The sequence below is a fragment of the Stegastes partitus genome, unplaced genomic scaffold (genome assembly GCF_000690725.1).
Source record: "Stegastes partitus isolate 25-593 unplaced genomic scaffold, Stegastes_partitus-1.0.2 Scaffold1237, whole genome shotgun sequence".
NCBI classification, from domain to species: Eukaryota; Metazoa; Chordata; class Actinopteri; family Pomacentridae; genus Stegastes; species Stegastes partitus.
Genome location: NW_007578968.1, coordinates 104,924 through 112,375, shown reverse-complemented (window position 1 = coordinate 112,375; position 7,452 = coordinate 104,924). Strand labels below are relative to the sequence as shown.

At 42.5% G+C, this 7,452-nt stretch overlaps 1 protein-coding gene across 1 annotated transcript in view; it reads left to right on the top strand.

Moving 5' to 3' along the window:
* snx29 (sorting nexin 29) overlaps window positions 1-7,452 on the top strand; it is a 189,315-nt gene that overhangs the window by 176,225 nt on the left and 5,638 nt on the right. The window lies entirely within an intron of this gene.

Sequence of the window (7,452 nt, the reverse complement as noted above, 5' to 3'; positions counted from 1 at the left end):
TTGGCTTTATTGGATTTGGGTTCCCAGTGGTCATTGTTTTTTGACATTATTGAATTAAAGAGGTGTTTTCCACCAAGAAAACCTTTGATTTATATAAATTCTTGTGGGAAATAATAGAGCATCAGGAAACGAAAACTAAACATGCAGCCAGAACAACAGTAGTGGTAACTGAACTTTAAAGGCCTTCATGGTGTGAAGTGAATAGTTGAGCTTTACTGGGAACCAGTAATCAAATAAGAACATGAATTTATTTATTTATTTATTTTTAAGCATTTTAAGGGGCACCACACTATGCAAAGAGCACCAGTGCATTAATTTAAAAAGCAAAATTTCCATAGTGTGAATAAGTAAAGTCATGCTCATATGGGGAGGTAGAGCTCCACAGGGGAGTGGTCCATTAGAATGAGAGTGGGCACAGAGGCCTGTTTAAACCTCCAAAACACAGACTGCTCATTATTTAGTCTGCCCTGAGAGACTTAATAATCACGGCTCTCTTTCTCATATCTCTGACCTGAAATAGAAACCTTTCTTTTGTTCGACTGGCATGAAATATTACAGTGTCAAACCAGCAAATCCTGCCTGAGACCTCATGACATTACCTTCTGCTGTTCTTCCTACGCTGAAACGCTCAGCGTTCAGTATGTCTGGTCATCACTGCAGAAAAAGGTTAGTGCTATAGTTGAGATGATACAAATGGAAACAACAACAACAGGACCATGCAACAACATTTTGACCTTCACATCACATGTCTCGCTGGAAATTGTGGTGACACTAGAATATTCCCACACGTGACACACTGTGAATTAGAGTCGACACTGGATCAACCCACATCTGCAGATCATAATATTCCTCCTGTCACTGTTAATCTGAGGCTCTCTAGTGTAATTATATACACACAGTACCCCAGCAATGAGGCTTTTCCTAGTTTTGATCACTTTTGGGATGTGGCGTTTACATTTTGCACAAAAATCTGATTTTCCATTTTCCCATATATGTTGACATAAGTGAGATAAGGTCGCCAGCTCAGTCACCTTACCATACCTGCGATGGTTGTTGGCAGCTGTAAGAAACCAGCAAAAGGTGTACACATGCAACAGTATCCAGGTTGATCCTGGTTGAAAAGCCCATCATAACCAGCCTACTCAAGTCCATGTAAAGGCCATCAGTGTGTCTGTCCAACATAATGCTGCTGCATCTCTTCCTGACCCCCTGACTGCCTGAACAGTTGGAATGATCAAACCTGTGCTGGTCATTTTTAGCGCAGGGTGAAAGCCTGAATAGTTTGACCACTACTCTGGTCAGGGTGGAGAGGCTGAAGGTAGAGGAGGTGGAGACGCCAGGGGGAATATTGCTCAGCCCGAAATGAAACCAAATCACATTTAACTGTCAGACCACAGAGTCAGACAAAAATATTTTCGCATTTCAGATCTACAGATTGTTTCATTTTCCCCCAAGTGATACTGAATGAATCTATGCTTCCAAAATGGCGTTATTTTTCAACTGTCTCAGTTTCGTGATGGCTGTTTTTTATGCTTCATTATCTACGTACAGCCAATTATCCTCAGAACCTCCATGATGCCACCAGATGTTACTGCTGGCACGCTGGTGACACAAGGCAAAGCCTATATAAGGGATGGAGAGACTCAAACACAAGATGACAGATGTTGTGGTGCACTGAGTGAATCAAAAACCAGTGGAGGGAGAAAATGATAAGAAGTACTATGTAGAGAACAGTAAAGGAAATTCCAACAGCAAAGTATTGGAGAAAGCCAAGAAAGAGACAGAGGAAAGAGGGAAATACAGATTGTGGTCCAACAGCTGAAGGACTCAGCAGGAGAACAGATGGAACTCCTCAAAGCTGCTGCAGTGACCTAAAGGTTGATAAAACAAGGGCGTAGTAACAACACTAAAACGAATTACTGTGATTTTTCTGTGAAAATATTCCCAATACAAAGCCAAAAACCAGTTACTGCTCCGTCATCGCAGTTAAATAATGTATGAGCTTGAAGTTTAGTCATTCAGAAACTATGACACTGCTAATCCTCCAGTGGTTTGGTTTTCGTCATAATTCGACTCTCAGACTGATGAGAGTTGGCAGAAAAAAATATTATTTGGAAGTGTTCCCACTGCTTTGATTTTACTTAGCATTACTCTGACAGAGGCACTGACACCAGACGCTGCTATTTGATCACGCTGATCTTTTACAGGATGAGAAAGTAAAGTCAGAGTGGATGGCATCTTGTGCTTTCAGAGGATCAAATAAGTGCTCTGAGGGGAAACAGACAGGTTCTGAAACCGAGTCTTACCTGAAGTAGATATTCTCTGTCTGTTGTAATGTATATTGGTGCTTAAACATGGGCTTTATGATGCAAATTTGTAGCAAATCACTCCAAATTGATATTGTTCTACATATTTAATATGTAAGGTGTTTAATGCAGACACATTGCTGCTGCTGTTTAATAAAGTCATCTCACAAACACAAAAGGTGAGTCTGTAATGTTAGCTGCTCGTCTTACCCGTGAGAGCACCAGGCCAGGCTCAGTCTAAACCCTAAATATGTTGGCAATACATTGTTAAGTAGCTCTCTTGTGAAATATTTGCATATGAGCTGTAACAATAGGATACTGCTGGTTAATTTATTTGATTGCTTTGAATCAGTAATGTTAATTTACCATTAATATATCTAAGATCAGTATATAATCGTGTAGCTGCAGCTTCAGTCCCCGTCACGTTTGTGCAAGTGGGTCAAGTACAGCCCTGGTATTTTATAAATGAAGTCACTTGAGCACAGATTTGTGTAATAAAGTGTCGACTACAGTGTGTATACGTTTAAAAGTAGGAATGCTTTCGTGTCCATGGCCTCAAATGTGGTGCAGATGTTCTGCTGTTTGTTTATACAACGGAGATAATTACGAATATCTGATGCTTAATATTGTAACAGTCTCCCATCCACGTATCCACAGCTGTCTGCCTTTATCCCCCGGTGAGTCTTCTGTGAAGCAAATAGACTGAACACAGCTACAGTCGTGGTGCTCAGTTGTCATAGAGATAGACTCCCTGACATTACAGCTTAGTAGCTATTTGGATTTTGTTATTTGCTTTAGATGTAGCTCCACATTGTTGTTTCCTCTAGAATGCATGGATCTACATAGTCCCTTCCTCTCTTTGAATTCACTCCTCTCCACTCACAGCAGCTCGAGCACACCAGCTCACCCACAACCCACAACACTGTAAAACTATTCTACGCTACACAGTGGCAATTTGTAATATTGGTGTAACTCAGGGAGGCATTTTGGAGCCACAAACTGATCCTAAAGATGATACAGAAAGCTCAACTCTGCAAGTTGACTGGATTGATTCATTAGATTTGTTATGTAAGAAAGCCTTTACGTCTGAATCTGTGCTTTTGAGACTGTCATCGCTACTCTGCTGTTTTAAGGTGGAAATCCTCAGCCATGGCATCGACTGCTTATTTTGATCTGGATGTCTGTGAAGATTCTCAGTCATCCAGGCCAGGGTTATTCTCGTGGATTAATCAACAACTGGACTTGCTTGAGTTCCTTGAAGACGTTCCACCTCTCATCCAAGAGGCTTCATCAGTTCTGACTGACTAGTTGGGAGTTCCAGATACTTGTATCCTAAAGGAGCCATTAACACCTGAGTTTCGGTTTCAGCTGGGGGTTTGTTGCTCCTCCCCCTCGTTATGTGGGTCGTTAGTGCTCCCCCTGCCACAATGGGGTTTATTAGGGTCTTCTGTGGCTTGGTGTGAATGTGGTTTCATCTTCCTGGGGAGAGATCTTAGGAAACAGGTGAGAGGTGATGCCTCAGACCTCCACCTCTGTTGAGAGATTGTCTTTCCAGTTTGACATAGACGGCTTCTTTCACTCCTCTCTCAAACCATCTGTCCTCCCTGGCCAAAATCTGTACGTTGTTGTCTCCAAATGAGTGTCCTTTGTCCTTAAGATGCAGGTGGACTGCTGAGTCCTGTCCTGAGGAGCTGCTCTTCTGTGCTGAGCCATGCGTTTGTGTAGCTGTTGTTTTGTCTCCCAGATGCCTCTTGGCTGCACTGGACTGCATACACCACATTGCTTTGTTTATATCTCGGTGTCTTGTCCTTAGGGGCAACCAGTTTCTGTCTTGGGGTGTTGGTGGGCTTGAAGCGCACTGGGTTGTTGTGTTTGTCGATCCGGATGTATCTTCCAACATATAGAAAACACCTTATGGATCTGTTAAGAAACTACATAACTTGACAGGATGGACTCTTTACAACTGTGGTTTATATCTGAGAAACCAGCCAGACAGCTGTGTACATGTTTGTTTGTGCTCGATGGCCAACACGCTTGTGTACAGATCTCAACGTGTCTCTCCTCACTCAATTCTTTGGACTTGCATGCTGCAATTTTCTTCACTTGTCTGGAACAGTGACATGGTCACACCTCTCCCTAGATTTGTCACCACTTAGTATGCAGCTCGACCTCGCCACTTTTATGGTTTACTCAGAACACAAAGTACACACACTCAGTGTGGGCTCTCGCCTTATTGACCTGCTGCCTCAGAAATAATAAAAAAACCAAAAGTGTTGTCGACCTTTGTCTCATTGTCAAGAGCAGTTTGAGGCAGTTTGACTTTCGAATAAGAATATAACCTTTTATTGTAGTGGCCTAAAACTATTTATCTGTGTCTACCTGTGCCAACTGTTGGTTTTACTTGTGAGGCAAACTGTTTGTGTGAGTGTCAGAGAGAATCGTTCATTGTTCAGACTGTTGTATTTACTCCAACCTGCCTTTTGCTGTTAGACAATTATTTTCATGCATGTTTGCATTGTGTACCTGTTTACTCAAATTAGCTTCCTCTGCAATCAAATTACTAATATTCCAACAGTGCCTGGGAAAGTTATTATCCTGCACAAATCAATGTCATGTCCAAATGGAGGACAAACACATGCTGAGAGCCTGAAAAAATCTGTAAGCCTAATTAATTTGCCACACTTAGCTACTTTATCCAGTTTGATATGAATAAATGAGATGACTTGCGGTTTCCCCTTTGCATGCTGTCCTCAATTTAGTCCGATTTTTTTGCTGATATAGCTCCCCATCGCAACACTGTTTGGCCAACCTTGGTCAAATTCAAATAGAGTGGCTGCATTTGATTGAACCTGCCTGGTGCAGTGGAGATATGGGAATAAGTGGCACTTGAGCCACTGCTAAATGAATATTTTGCGCCAGAGGAAAAGGAATAATGTTCACCACATTAACAAAGTTGAGGTTATTCTCAGATTGGCTGGTCACACCGTCCCCTCCCTCCCCTCAAAGCTGTTTGATCTCGTTGGTTGTGACACAGACACTTAAGAGACATACATTTTTCATACTTAAGTGTGGATCTTAGCCTCGTGCTTACAGTCCTGTGCTGTAACTGTCTCCTCCATGTTTCTGCCTATTTTAACATCCTCTGATCTCTTACTGTCCTGCTTTCTTAGCCACCGCTGCCTCGCATCTTTTCTGACACCTTTCGCCGAAGCGCCACACCACGAGTGCATTTATTTTTAGCAGGCATTGTCCGAGTGGGAATCAAACTCCCTAACACGGGACGGCCCAGATGTCCCGGCTAATCTTAATCATAGCTCTAGCAGCTGGAGTGCATCATTAAAGAGGCCACTTGGACATCAAGTGGGACATGCCTCCTGCCACTTCACTGGTTTTAATATTCATTGAAAATCCCTTTGTCAAAGACACACTTGAACTCACACGTGCCTATTAGGAAGTCACTGCTCCATCGCTAGCAGCAGGTGAGAGGTCAGCGTCTTCTGGATGAAATCCTCAGAAAGAGGGCAGGAGAACACAAGACAGCACCAAAGCATTTAACTCCCGTCATTCACTCGGCCTGTCTTTCATTTCCTCCCTTTGTCAAGTTCCTCTTATTCATCCTTGTCATTATCAGATAAGACTCAGGGATCAGGGGGGCTCACATGTTGTGAAGACGGTTGTCACGGTAACTGGGGCAATGATGTCATCAAGTGGCCAAAATGATTTCCTCTCGAGCAAATGGAAACCTAAATACCATCATGAGATCACAACTGACTATAATTTAAGTCCTTCTGTCACAAATTATGTTTTCCAGTGGTGAGGACAGGAATAATGACATTATTATAGATGTGGAAAATGAATCCCGTGTGACTGTATTAAAATAAAGAAAAGAAAATCTAGTAGTTCCACGATGGATGGATGGATAGATGGATGGATAGATAGATGGATAGATAGATAGATAGATAGATAGATAGATAGATAGAGAGATAGATAGATAGATAGATAGATAGATACCCTAGTCCAGCTGGTACAACACACAAGAACAAAGCAAACATCAAATAAACAGTCATATTTACCATCATTTAACAGAACTCAAACTGTTCTAAGTTTGCTCTGGATTTAATTTATAGGATTCTATCTTGTTTTATATTTCCAAAAAACACAAGAGATGAAGCTAAAGAAAGAATTAAACAGGGTGTGTATTTGCTCTAACAAGCTGCAACCGTGAGGATGTTTACCAGGCTAGCTAGCCGCAGTAGTAACCAGGCATCAGGCCATCCCAAGGTCAGCTGCCAGCCTTTGTGTGGTTACATAATATGGTAAAAAAGCTCTGTTCACAACAGTCCACAGCCCATTATTTCACATTTGTGTAGAAGTCAGTCCTGGATGCCATCAGTGACTCTGTCTTGCTCTTCATTACATGACTACACACCCATCAGCCACAACATACAAACCACCTGCCTCATATCGAGGGTCACGGACACAGGACCTCTGGAGGTGTCCCGGGGTGTTTGGCATGTGGATGTTGGCAGCAGATCCTTCGGGTCCTTTGGGTTGCAGGTTGGAGCCTCTGTGGATCGAATTTGTTCTTGCGCATCCCATGAATGCTAGATTGTATTGGGATCTGGGGAGTTTGGAGGCCAGGGCAGCACCTTGCACTCTTTGTCGGGTTCCTTGACCTGTTCCCGAGTAGCTTTTGTGGCGTGGTGGGGTTCATTATTCTGCTCATGGAGGCAGCTGGTGTTGTTGTTGCTGTTGCTTTGGGAGGTGTTCTTGGTCTGCAGCAATGATTTGGTGGGTGGTACGTGTCAAAATAACATCCGCATGAATGTCAGGACCCAAGGTTTCCCAGCAGAACATTGCATTTTAATGAGATGACCACTGCTCCTCACTTCACCTGTGACTGAATGGTGTATACTCTTTAGAAATATGAACAAATATATGAAACGTGAAGTAGAAAAATTTTAATTTTATGAAAGCAACACAGTCTGATCTTGTGTTTTCCTCATCACACCAACAACAGCAGGGCTCACTGGGTTTACAATACAATACAAATACTGTGTCTTTATTCCCACACGGATCATTCTGGATCATTTTAGCATTCAGTCTTTTAGCATCGTGTAGCCATCAAGTGCAACAGGCCAAACTC